Source organism: Pseudophryne corroboree, chromosome 9 (genome assembly GCF_028390025.1).
Source record: "Pseudophryne corroboree isolate aPseCor3 chromosome 9, aPseCor3.hap2, whole genome shotgun sequence".
NCBI classification, from domain to species: Eukaryota; Metazoa; Chordata; class Amphibia; order Anura; family Myobatrachidae; genus Pseudophryne; species Pseudophryne corroboree.
The window spans coordinates 118,687,965-118,701,933 of NC_086452.1; positions in this window are offsets into that span (position 1 = coordinate 118,687,965).

Here is a 13,969-nt window from a genome sequence, read left to right on the forward strand (position 1 = left end):
ATACTATGTGTAGACTCTACATAGAGGTGCTAAATATCTGGGCTCCGGAGACCGTGAAGGATTTGGCTTTGTGCCCTACATGTATGAGCCTCCCTTGATGGCAAGTTTTACTATTGACAGCTTTTTAACAAATTAACATATAAATCTTTTAGCATTGATACAGTCCATAAAGCTAACTTTCATGCCGGTATATTGAGAGGGATATATACGTTATGGTAAGAACTTAGTGTTGATAACGGTATTTCTCCTAAGTCCACAGGATATGATGGAGCGACAGCGGATATGCACCAAACGGTCAAAGCTTTTCGACCTCCCAGCATGCAACAAGCCCGTCCATATATCCCCTCCTCCTGGCTCAGGCAAATCAGTTGTTTTTCCAAAGCTCAAGGTAGAAGCATCATAGAGAGCCCTAATCAGGCGAGAAACACACATGCACACCCTTCCGTACAAGAGGGAAGAGGTTAGTGAGTAAAAGGATCCTCAAATCAGGTGCATCAGGGTGGGATCCCTGTGGACTTAAGAGAAATACCGTTATCAACGGTAAGTTCTTACCATATTGTATATTTCTCCTGCAGGGTCCACATGGTATCCACAGGATACATTGGGATGTGCCAAAGCAATTTAGTGGTGGGGACGCTCCTGATTGGACAGGAGAATCCTTCGCCCGAATTCAGCGTCCCGAGAGGCAAAGGGATCAACGGCATAATGTCTAATGAATGTGTTAATGAAAGACCATGTGGCTGCCTTACATATCTGTTCTGCTGACGCACCACGTAGTGCTGCCCATAATGGACCTACCTTCCGAATAGAGTGAGCAGATACATTATCCGGAACAGGGAGATCAGCTTGAGAATATGCTTCTGAAATAATCATCCGAAGCCATCTTGCCAATGTCTGCTTATCAGCAGGCCATCCTCTCTTGTGAAAACCTTAGAGAACAAAGAGAATCTGTCTTTCTGATGGCACTGGTACAATCTATGTAGATCCTTAAGGCACGGATTACGTCCAACGATGCATCTCCCGCAGACAGGTCTGGCCCTTGAAAAGCCAGTACTACAGTTTCTTCATTAAGGTGGAATGTAGATACCACCTTAGGAAGATACCCAGATTTAGTTCTGAGAACTGCTCTATCTGGATAAAAAAAAATCCGAAATGGAGGACGACATAACAATGCCCCTAAGTCTGAAACTCTTCTAGCTGAAGCCATAGCCAGTAGAAAGAGAACTTTAGCTGTCAACCATTTAAGATCCACTATTTTAAGTGGTTCAAATGCGGCAACTTGAAGGGCCTTTAGAACTAAACTTAAGTCCCAAGGCACTGTAGGAGTAACAAAAGGAGGATGAATGTGCAGCATTCAGTGGAAAAAAGTGCTCACATCCTGTAGGTTGGCAATTTTCTTTTGGTACCATACAGTCAGTGCTGACACTTGCACTCTCAAGGAAGCCACCCTTAAACCTTTATCCATTCCTGCCTGAAGGAATGCCAGGACTCTGGAAACTCTGAAAGACCTAGGATCAAATTTCCTTTCACTACACCATTGAATGCGAGCTGAGGAAGGTTTCCTTGCTCTGAGCATTTTTTTATTATCTGTTGTGAGAATCCTCTTGACTTCAGGATAGAGATCCCAAGAACCACACCATCAAAGACAGTCGATCCAGATGTCTGTGATAGCAAGGTCCTTGAGTCAGTAGATCTGGACGTTGAGGGAGTAGCAATGGAGCATCCATCGACATCCTCTGCAGATCTGTGCACCAATGTCTTCTGGACCAAGCCAGAGCTATTAGTATCCTGGCACCCTTTCCTTGTTTTACCTTTCTCACCACCCTGGGTAACAGGGCGATGGGAGGAAACACATAAGCCAGATGAAAATCCCATTTTACCGACACGGCATCCACAAAGATCGCTTTGGGATCCTTTGTTCTTGATCCGTATGCGGGAACCTTGCGGTTCTGATGGGATGCCATGAGATCTATCTTTGGCAACCCCCATCTATCGACCAGGGTCTGGAAGACTTCCGGATGTAGAGCCCATTCGTTTGCATGAATGGTGTGCCGACTAAGAAAATCCACTTCCCAGTTTAGGACTCCTGGAACGAACACTGCAGACAAGGCTGGAAGATTAAGTTCTGCCCACTCTAACGTGTGACTTTCCTCTCATTGCTTTCTAGCTGCGAGTTCCTCCCTGATGGTTGAGGTACGCTACTGCCGTCACATTGTCCGAGCTGATCTGAACTTGTTTTCCCTGAAGGATGTCCTTTGCCCTATTCAGTGTCATATATATGGCTCGGAGTTCCAGTATATTTATTGGCAGGCAACTTTCTTCCTTGATCCACTGCCCCTGGAAGTAACTCCTTCCTGACACCACTCCCCAGCCCTGAAGGCTGGCATCTGTTGTCAGAATTTCCCAATGTGATATCCAAAAGGGTCTCCCTTTGTCAAGATGGGATGTCTGTGGCCACCAGGCTAATGACCTCCTTACTTCCAGAGTAAGGACCATAGTCTGCATTTTTATTGTCTGATGAAAACCATTCCATTAGGGAAGGATCAGATGTTGCAGAGGCCTTGAATGGAACTGAGCATACGCTACCATGTCGAATTTTGCACCATCAATCCGATCACACGCATTGCTGCGTGAATGGATACCTTTCAACTGTGTAGCAGCTCCTGAATCCTTAACTGAACTTTGGATATTTTGTTCAGAGGTATAGTTACTCTCTGCAGGCTCGAATCCAATACATCCCCCAAGTGAGTTATCCTTTGTGATGGGACCAGAGATGATTTTGCCCAATTTATGAGCCAACCGTGCTTCTGCAGACACTCTATTGTCTGTTGCAGATGACACTGAAGCAATTCCTGAGACTGTGCCAGGGTTAAAAGATTGTCGAGGTATGAAAAAATTCTTATCCCCTGCTGGTGGAGATAAGCTGCCATTACTAACATAATTTTGGCAAATTCTCTGGTGGCTGTGGCCATTCCGAATGGCAGGACCTGGAACTGAAAATGCTGTTGGAGGATAGCGAACAGGAGCGGTCCTTGGTGCGGGCAAGCAGTGCCTTTGCCCGGGGCGCTGCGGCCTGGGGGCGCGGCCGCAGTCACCCCGCAGGCACCGCCGCCTGCCCGCACTCCGCTCCCCGCTGCACGGCTGCAGCAGACGCCGTGGGCTGTGTGGGCGTCCGCTGCAGCCGGCTCCAGGCACAGACACTAGAGGTCGTTATTGACCTCTAGTGTCTGTGCGGCGCTATGGGAGAGACGTCATTGACGTCTCTCCCATAGAGAGGAGCGGGCGGCCACACTGACGGAGCAGCAGCAGCAGCAGAAGCAGGAGCGGGGCAGTGGTAAGTATTATTTTTATTATTTTGTGTGTGTTTGTAAGCGGGGGGGCACAGCGACAGGGGGCACAACAACTGGGGGCAAATAAAGAGGCGGCACAAATACTGGGGGCACAAAGAGGGGGCACAACTACTGGGGGCAAAATAAAGGAGGCGGAAATAAAGAGGGGGCACAACTACTGGGGGCAAATAAAGAGGGGGCACAACTACTGGGGGCAAATCAACTGGGGGGCGCAGCTACTGTGAGCATAACTGGCCACGCCCCTCCCCTATTAAGCCACGCCCCCACACACTAACTGTTTTGCCACGGGGGGGGGGGGGGGGGGGCGCCAGTGGTAACTCTCGCACTGGGCGCCACAAGGGGTAGAACCGGCCCTGATAGCGAACCTGAGATAGCACTGATGGGACAGGGCTATAGGAACATGTAGGTAAGCATCATGGATATCCAGGGATACCATAAAATCCCCAGGCTCCATGGCCAAAATGATGGAACAAAGTCTCCATATGAAAACGAGGCACCCAAATCTACTTGTTCAGCACTTTGAGATTGAGTATGGGCCGGAACGACCCATTTGGCTCCTGGACTAGAAACAGGTTGGAGTAAAAACCCTGTCCTTGTTGTGCAGGAGGAACTGGAATGATTACTCCAGACTGAAGCAATTTCTGAACTGCCTCTTGCAAAGCCCTGACCTTCATCTCTACCAAAGACGGGCTGGTAAAAAAAAAACCTTTGAGGTGGGTTTTTCTTGAAAGCAAACGCATAACCGTGAGATACCGCTTCTTGCACCCAGGCATCTGTGGTAGACTGCTGCCAGATCTGTGCAAAATGAAGAAGTCGTCCTCCCACCCTGGGGTCCCCCAGGTGTAAGCCCGCACCATCAGGCTGATGGCTTATCTTCTGTTTTAGAAGCCGGTCCTCTGGTAGCCCAATGCTTTTTAGTCTTACCAGACCTGTTGTATTGGGACCGTTTGCCATCACCTTTTCATTTTGCTTTTCCTTGAGACCGAAAAGCTGGAATTTTAGCCTTGAATTTGTATGTGGAAGGAAACTTTACATTCTTGGAGTCTGCTTCTGACTCCAAAATACTGGTTAACTCTTTACTGAAAAGAATATCTCCAGTAAAAGGTAAAGACTCCAAAACCTTCTTGGATTCTGAATCGGCTTCCCATGTACGTAGCCAAACTGCTCTGCGAGCGGCTACTGCTGAGGCTTGAGAGGCAATTGTACCCATATCCAAGGCTGCGTCTTACAAAAATATTGTAGCCTGTTTGATATGTGCAACATGGGATTTTTGCTCTCTAGATGCCATTGAAATTTACCCTTCCAATGTATCCACCCAGGCAGCCATTGCTTTAGCCATCAAGGCCTTATGATTGCCCCAGACATGGAAAAAAATTTTTTTAGAAAACCATCCACTCTCCTATCCGTGACATCATTTAATGATGTTGAAGGCAGCGGTAATGTAGATTACTAGTGTAACCTATCCCTGGTACAGAAGTTAGAATTATCCGCTCAGCTTTACTGGATAATGTCTGTGCAAACATAGCCCATGGGGGATCAACTTGCACCTGTGTCTGCCTTGAATTTTTCAAGAGACCTTGGTGAAGGCTAAAATAAGAATTTACTCACCGGTATTTCTATTTCTCGTAGTCCGTAGTGGATGCTGGGAACTCCGTAAGGACCATGGGGAATAGATGGGCTCCGCAGGAGACTGGGCACTCTAAGAAAAGAATTAGGACTACTGGTGTGCACTGGCTCCTCCCTCTATGCCCCTCCTCCAGACCTCAGTTAGGGAAACTGTGCCCGGAAGAGCTGACACAATAAGGAAAGGATTTGGAATCCCGGGTAAGACTCATACCAGCCACACCAATCACACCGTACAACTCGTGATGACTATACCCAGTTAACAGTATGAAGAACAACTGAGCCTCACTAGCAGATGGCTCAGAACAATAACCCTTTAGTTAGGCAATAACTATATACAAGTATTGCAGACAATCCGCACTTGGGATGGGCGCCCAGCATCCACTACGGACTACGAGAAATAGAATTACCGGTGAGTAAATTCTTATTTTCTCTGACGTCCTAGTGGATGCTGGGAACTCCGTAAGGACCATGGGGATTATACCAAAGCTCCTAAACGGGCGGGAGAGTGCGGATGACTCTGCAGCACTGAATGAGCAAACTCAAGGTCCTCCTCAGCCAGGGTATCAAACTTGTAGAATTTTGCAAACGTGTTTGATCCCGACCAGGTAGCAGCTCGGCAAAGTTGTAAAGCCGAGACCCCTCGGGCAGCCGCCCAAGAAGAGCCCACCTTCCTCGTGGAATGGGCTTTGACTGATTTAGGATGCGGCAGTCCAGCCGCAGAATGTGCAAGTTGAATCGTGGAGCAGATCCAGCGAGCAATAGTCTGCTTAGAAGCAGGAGCACCCAGCTTGTTGGGTGCATGCAGGATAAACAGCGAGTCAGTCTTTCTGACTCTAGCCGTCCTGGAAACATAGATTTTCAGGGCCCGGACTACATCCAGCAACTTGGAGGCTTCCAAGTCCCCAGTAGCCGCAGGCACCACAATAGGTTGGTTCAAATGAAACGCTGATACCACCTTAGGGAGGAATTGGGGACGCGTCCTCAATTCTGCTCTGTCCATATGGAATATCAAATAGGGGCTTTTACAGGACAAAGCCGCCAATTCTGACACTCCGCCTAGCCGAAGCCAAGGCCAAAAGCATGACCACTTTCCACGTGAGATTTTAATTCCACGGTCTGAAGTGGCTCAAACCAATGTGATTTTAGGAAATCCAACACAACGTTGAGATCCCAAGGTGCCACCGGGGGCACAAAAGGGGGCTGAATGTACAGCACTCCCTTAACAAACGTCTGAACTTCCGGCAGTGAAGCCAGTTCTTTTTGAAAGAAAATAGACAGGGCCGAAATCTGGACTTTAATGGAACCCAATTTTAGGCCAATAGTCAGTCCTGACTGTAGGAAGTGCAGAAAACGACCCAGCTGAAATTCTTCTGTGGGGGCCTTCATAGCCTCACACCAAGCAACATATTTTCGCCATATGCGGTGATAATGCTTTGCTGTCACATCTTTCCTAGCTTTTATCAGCGTAGGAATGACTGCAACCGGAATGCCCTTTTCCATCAGGATCTGGCGTTCAACCGCCATGCCGTCAAACGCAGCCGCGGTAAGTCTTGGAACAGACAGGGCCCCTGCTGTAGCAAGTCCTGTCTGAGAGGCATAGGCCAAGGGTCCTCGGAGATCATTTCTTGCAGTTCCGGGTACCAAGTCCGTCTTGGCCAATCCGGAACGATGAGTATAGTTCTTACTCCTCTCTTTCTTATTATCCTCAGCACCTTTGGTATGAGAGGAAGATGAGGGAACACATAAACCGACTGGTACACCCACGGTGTCACTAGAGCGTCCACAGCTATTGCCTGAGGGTCCCTTGACCTGGCGCAATATCTTTTTAGCTTTTTGTTTAGGCGGGACGCCAACATGTCCACCTGTGGCCTTTCCCAACGGTTTACAATCAGTTGGAAGACTTCTGGATGAAGTCCCCACTCTCCTGGGTGGAGGTCGTGCCTGCTGAGGAAGTCTGCTTCCCAGTTGTCGACTCCCGGAATAAACACTGCCGACAGTGCTATCACGTGATTTTCCGCCCATCGGAGAATCCTTGTGGCTTCTGCCATCGCCATCCTGCTTCTTGTGCCGCCCTGTTGGTTTACATGGGCGACCGCCGTGATGTTGTCTGACTGAATCAGCACCGGCTGGTTTTGAAGCAGGGGTCTTGCCTGACTTAGGGCATTGTAAATGGCCCTTAGTTCCAGAATATTTATGTGTAGGGAAGCCTCCTGACTCGACCATTGTCCTTGGAAGTTTCTTCCCTGAGAGACTGCCCCCCAACCTCGGAGGCTGGCATCCGTGGTCACCAGGACCCAGTCCTGTATGCCGAATCTGCAGCCACTCGAGAAGATGAGCACTCTGCAGCCACCACAGCAGAGACACCCTGGCCCTCGGGGACAGGGTGATCAGCCGATGCATCTGAAGATGCGATCCGGACCACTTGTCTAACAGATCCCACTGAAAGATCCTTGCATGGAATCTGCCGAATGGAATTGCCTCGTAAGAAGCTACCATCTTTCCCAGGACTCGCGTGCAGTGATGCACCGACACCTGTTTTGGTTTTAGGAGGTCTCTGACCAGAGATGACAACTCCTTGGCCTTCTCCTCCGGGAGAAACACCTTTTTCTGTTCTGTGTCCAGAATCATACCCAGGAACAGCAGACGCGTAGTAGGAACCAGCTGCGACTTCGGAATATTCAGAATCCAGCCGTGCTGTTGTAGCACTTCCTGAGATAGTGCTACTCCGACCAACAACTGCTCCCTGGACCTCGCCTTTATAAGGAGATCGTCCAAGTATGGGATAATTACAACTCCCTTCTTTCGAAGGAGTATCATCATTTCGGCCATTACTTTGGTCTGTCCACGGCACCGAGGGTATTTACCAAACGGCAACGTCTGGAATTGGTAATGGCAGTCTTGTACCACAAAACGGAGGTACACCTGGTGAGGTGGGTAAATGGGAACATGCAGGTAAGCATCCTTGATGTCCAGTGATACCATGTAATCCCCATCTTCCAGGCTTGCAATAACCGCCCTGAGCGATTCCATTTTGAACTTGAACTTCCTTATATAAGTGTTCAAGGATTTCAAATTTAGAATGGGTCTCACCGAACCGTCTGGTTTCGGTACCACAAACATTGTGGAATAGTAACCCCTTCCCTGTTGAAGGAGGGGAACTTTTATTATCACCTGCTGGAGGTACAGCTTGTGAATTGCCGCCAGTACTACCTCCCTGTCCTGGGGAGTGGCTGGCAAGGCAGATTTGAGGTAACGGCGAGGGGGAGACGTCTCGAATTCCAGCTTGCATCCCTGAGATACCATTTGTAGAATCCAGGGATCCACCTGTGAGTGAACCCACCGGTCGCTGAAGTTCCGGAGACGGGCCCCCATCGCACCTGGCTCCACCAGTGGAGCCCCAGCATCATGCGGAGGATTTAGTGGAAGCAGGGGAGGATTTTTGTTCTTGGGAACTGGCTGTATGGTGCAGCTTTTTCCCTCTACCCCTGCCTCTGGGCAGAAAGGACGCGCCTCTAACTCGCTTGCCTTTCTGGGGCCGAAAGGACTGTACCTGATAATACGGTGCTTTCTTAGGCTGTGAGGGAACCTGAGGTAAAAATGTCGACTTCCCAGCTGTTGCTGTGGAAACGAGGTCCGAGAGACCATCCCCAAACAATTCCTCACCCTTGTAAGGCAAAACCTCCATGTGCCTTTTAGAATCCGCATCACCTGTGCACTGCCGAGTCCATAATACTCTCCTGGCAGAGATGGACATTGCATTTATTCTAGATGCCAGCCAGCAAATATCCCTCTGTGCATCTCTCATAGATAAGACTACGTCTTTAATATGCTCTATGGTTAGCAATATAGCGTCCCTGTCAAGGGAATCAATGTTATCAGACAGGGAATCAGACCACGCTGCTGCAGCACTGCACATCCATGCTGAAGCAATAGCAGGTCTCAGTATAGTACCTGAGTGTGTATATACAGACTTCAGGATAGCCTCCTGCTTTCTATCCGCAGGCTCCTTTAAGGCGGCCGTATCCTGAGACGGCAGTGCCACCTTTTTTGACAAGCGTGTGAGCGCTTTATCCACCCTCGGAAGTCTCCCAGCGTAACCTGTCCTCTGGCGGGAAGGGGTACGCCATCAGTAACTTTTTAGAAATCACTAGTTTCTTATCGGGGGAAGCCCACGCTTCTTCACACACTTCATTCAACTCATCTGATGGGGGAAAAACCACTGGTTGCTTTTTCTCCCCAAACATAATACCCTTTTTAGTGGTACCTGGGTTAATGTCAGAAATGTGCAACACATTTTTATTGCCGTAATCATGCAACGGATGCCCCTTGTGGATTGTGTATATGTCTCATCATCGTCGACACTGGAGTCAGACTCCGTGTCGACATCTGTGTCTGCCATCTGAGGTAGCGGGCGTTTTTGAGCCCCTGATGGCTTTTGAGACGCCTGGGCAGGCACTGGCTGAGAAGCCGGCTGTCCCACGGCTGTTACGTCATCCAGCCTTTTATGTAAGGAGTTGACACTGTCGGTTAATACCTTCCACATATCCATCCACTCTGGTGTTGACCCCGCAGGGGGTGACATCACATTTATCGGCACCTGCTCCGCCTCCACATAAGCCTCCTCATCAAACATGTCGACACAGCCGTACCGACACACCGCACACACACAGGGAATGCTCCGACTGAGGACAGGACCCCACTAAGTCCTTTGGGGAGACAGAGAGAGAGTATGCCAGCACACACCACAGCGCTATATAACACAGGGATATTACACTACACAAAGTGATTTTTCCCTATAGCAGCTATAATACACAGTATTGCGCCTAAATTTAGTGCCCCCTCTCTTTTTTACCCTATTGAGCCTGGAAACTGCAGGGGAGAGCCTGGGGAGCGTCCTTCCAGCGGAGCTGTGAAGAGAAAATGGCGCCAGTGTGCTGAGGGAGATAGCCCCGCCCCTTTTTCGGCGGGCTTCTCCTGCTCTTTATATTAATATTATGGCAGGGGATTTTACACATATATAGTGTATTAGACTATATTATGTGTATTTTAGCCATTTTTAAGGTAATCTAATTGCAGCCCAGGGCGCGCCCCCCCCCCCCCCCCAGCGCCCTGCACCCATCAGTGACCGGAGTATGTGGTGTGCATGGGGAGCAATGGCGCACAGCTGCAGTGCTGTGCGCTACCTTAATGAAGACCGGAGTCTTCAGCCGCCGATTTTCTCCTCGGATCTTCCGTCTTCTGGCTCTGCAAGGGGGACGGCGGCGCGGCTTCGGGACCGGACGACCGAGGCTGGGCCTGTGTTCGATCCCTCTGGAGCTAATGGTGTCCAGTAGCCTAGAAGCCCAAGCTAGCTGCAAGCAGGTAGGTTCGCTTCTCTCCCCTAAGTCCCTCGTAGCAGTGAGTCTGTTGCCAGCAGATCTCACTGAAAATAAAAAACCTAATAAATACTTTCTTTACTAGGAGCTCAGGAGAGCCCCTAGTGTGCAACCAGCTCGAGCCGGGCACAGATTCTAACTGAGGTCTGGAGGAGGGGCATAGAGGGAGGAGCCAGTGCACACCAGTAGTCCTAATTCTTTTCTTAGAGTGCCCAGTCTCCTGCGGAGCCCGTCTATTCCCCATGGTCCTTACAGAGTTCCCAGCATCCACTAGGACGTCGGAGAAAACAATTTGCACACAAACCATCCTGAACCAGATCCTGAGAGGTTAACCAAGCTTTGCATGACAAACATGATATAAGTGTTGGTGCTGCTGTGAGTGTATTTTCCTCACCTTTTTCGCTCTTAGACATGATAAATAGTCAAACACTATCAGTGTACTATACAATTTGTACCTGTAATAACTTTAAGATGTGTTAAAGTGACGTACAATCCGACCCTACCCTGCTAAGCTCCAGCATTGAGGATCGGAATAGACAGATAAAACTGACAGAATTATAGTAAAGTCAGCAATTACACTAGCAATCAGTCACAGGTTATACATTAGTATAATAAGCAATATGAGCACATAATCAACTACAGCTACCTCTCAAGTATGTAGGAGAAACATATTACTGCATTACCTTATATAAGTTTTAACCGTATTCAGACGCATAGCGAAAGAAAACAACAGTAATAATTATCAGACTCGTATGCATTAGGCACTTATCCAACTATTCGTACTCAAAGGTAGATAGAGACTTAGTGCTGTATAACCCGTACTCAGTAGAGTGGGATACAGGAAGACTCACCCCGCTTCCAGGACCGATCAATACGTTTGCGAATGCCGAGTGGGTCCAGATGCTATTAGTGTACACCACTGCTCCGTGAACCTATAGTGAACACAGACGCCCAGTCACACAGCCACCTATACTGCGACTGGGTCCCCTTAGTACACAGCATCTCAGACAGAAGTGGGAAAACAGTTCATGGCGGGAGACTCAGAGGAAACTGGACATGAACCGGAGGGAGGGGCGGCCAGGGGAGCGTCTGACTCCCCACTGCTGACATCAACCATAGGGGTCGTGGCCTCATACTACCCCTGGAGCCTATGATCCCTAAGGCCTGGCGCTGGTGTACTCTAGGCAGCTGCGTCAGCGACTGTTTGGTAGTCTCCTCCCAAAACAGTGCGGCTGTGTCCGTGTTCCCCCTTACCTTCTCCCCATGCTCCGGCCACAGCCTGGTAACGTCTGCTGGACTTGCTAGTACTTCCGACACAGACGCCCGCCGAAACAGCACTGTACTCATTGGTAAGCGTCGTCGCGACCCGGCGGGGAGTTGTTGGAGCGACTCTTTCTAAGGTACATATAAGACACTGTTTAGAAAGTGCACTCAGAAAAAATAGTAAAACTATAAAAATAAAATAAAAAAAAGCTTATGGCTGCTAAAAACCAGCAGACCTGCTGCACCAAACAAGAAAAAAAAACTGTTTGCCTGAGCCAGGAGGCGGGGATATAGACGTTTTGGTAGGAACTTACCATTGATAACGTGATTTCTCTTATGTCCACAGGTATCCACAGGATAACATTGGGATATGCCGGAGCGACAGCGGAAATGGCACCAACACGGTCACGAGCTTTCTGGCCTCCCAGGATGCATCGGGGCTTCACTATATAATCCCGCCCACTGACTCAGTCAAATCAGTTCTTTCCACAGTGATTAGGCAGGAGCATCAGGTAGAAACCTATTTAGGCGATAAGAACACACATACACACCCTTCCATGCAAGAGGGAAGAGGTTTAGTGATTGTCAAGATCCTCAAATCAGGTGCGTCAGGGTGGGACCCCTGTGGATATCTGTGGACATAACATGATTTCTCTTATCAACGGTAAGTTCTTACCATAACATCTATTTCTCTGCTTGGGTCCACAGGATAACATTGGGATTCCCAAAGCCAATTTTAGTAATGGGGACGCTCCTGATTACACAGGAGGACCTTTCGCCCGAAGTCTGCGTCATGAGAGGCAAAAGTCCAAGGCATAATGTCTGATGAATGTTTATGGAAGATCATGTGGCTGCTTACAAATCTGTTCTGCTGAAGCACCCTGTTGTGCTGCCCAAGAAGGACCTACCTTACGTGTAGAGTGAGCAGAGACATTAGCCGGAGTAGGGAGATCTGCATGAGAATAAGCTTCTGATTTTACCATTCGGAGCCATCTCGCCAGCATCTGTTTACTAGCAGGCCATCCTCTTCTATGAAATCCGTAGAGGACGAAGAGAGAATCTGTTTTCCTGATGGCACTAGTACGATCTATGTAGATTCTTAAAGCTCGGACTATGTCCAGCGACGCTTCTCCCGCAGAAAATCCCGATACCTGAAAAGCTGGGACTACAATCTCTTCATTAAGGTGAAACTTTGACACCACCTTTGGAAGATAACCAGATCTCGTTCTGAGAACTGCTCTGTCTGGAAAAAAACTTAGGAAAGGAGACTTACACGATAACGCTCCTAAATATGACACTCTTCTGGCTGACGCCATTGCCAGTAAAAAAAAAAGTACTTTAGCCGTTAACCATTTAAGATCTGCTCTCAAGCGGTTCAAACAGAGGACCCTGGAGGAATTTAAGATCTAAATTCAAATCCCAGGGAGCTGCAGGAGGAACAAATGGAGGTTGAATATGTACAACTCCCTGAAAGAAAGTACGTACATCCTGTAATTCAGCAATCTTTCGCTGAAACCATACAGTTAATACTGATACTTGAACTCTCAAGGAAGCCACTTTCAAACCTTTATCCAATCCTGCTTGAAGGAAATCCAAAATCCTGGATACTTTAAAAGATCTTGGATTCAAACTTTTTACAGTACACCAATGAATATAGGCTTGCCATATTCTATGATACACACGAGCTGAAGAAGGCTTTCTTGCTCTAAGCATAGTTTGGATTACTTGTTTTGAAAATCCTCTCGCTTCTAAGATAGAGGTTTCAACAGCCATGCTGTCAAAGACAGACGATCCAGATGGCTGTGCCAACAAGGACCCTGCATTAGCAGATCTGAATGTTGAGGGAGCAGTATTGGTGTTTCCACGGACATCCTCAGAAGATCTGTGTACCAATGCCTTCTTCGCCAAGCTGGAGCTATTAGAATTATTGCTCCCTTTGCTTGCTTTATTTTTCTCACTACTCTGGGTAAGAGATATTGGAGGGAACAGATACTCAAGATTAAATTTCCATTCTACTGACAGTGCGTCTACAAGGACCGCTCCGGGATCCTTTGTTCTCGATCCGTACTTCGGAACTTTGTTGTTTAGACGAGACGCCATGAGATCTATCTCTGGTAGACCCCATCTGTTCAATATTGTCTGAAACACTTCTGGGTGTAATGCCCATTCGGTTTCCTGAATGGCGTGTCGACTGAGAAAATCCGCTTCCCAGTTCAGTACACCTGGGACAAACACTGCTGACAATGCTGGGAGATGGAGTTCTGCCCATCTTAGTATGGGAGTTGCTTCCTCCATTAATCTTTTGCTGTTAGTTTCTCCTTGATGACTGAGGTACGCTACTGCTGTCGCATTGTC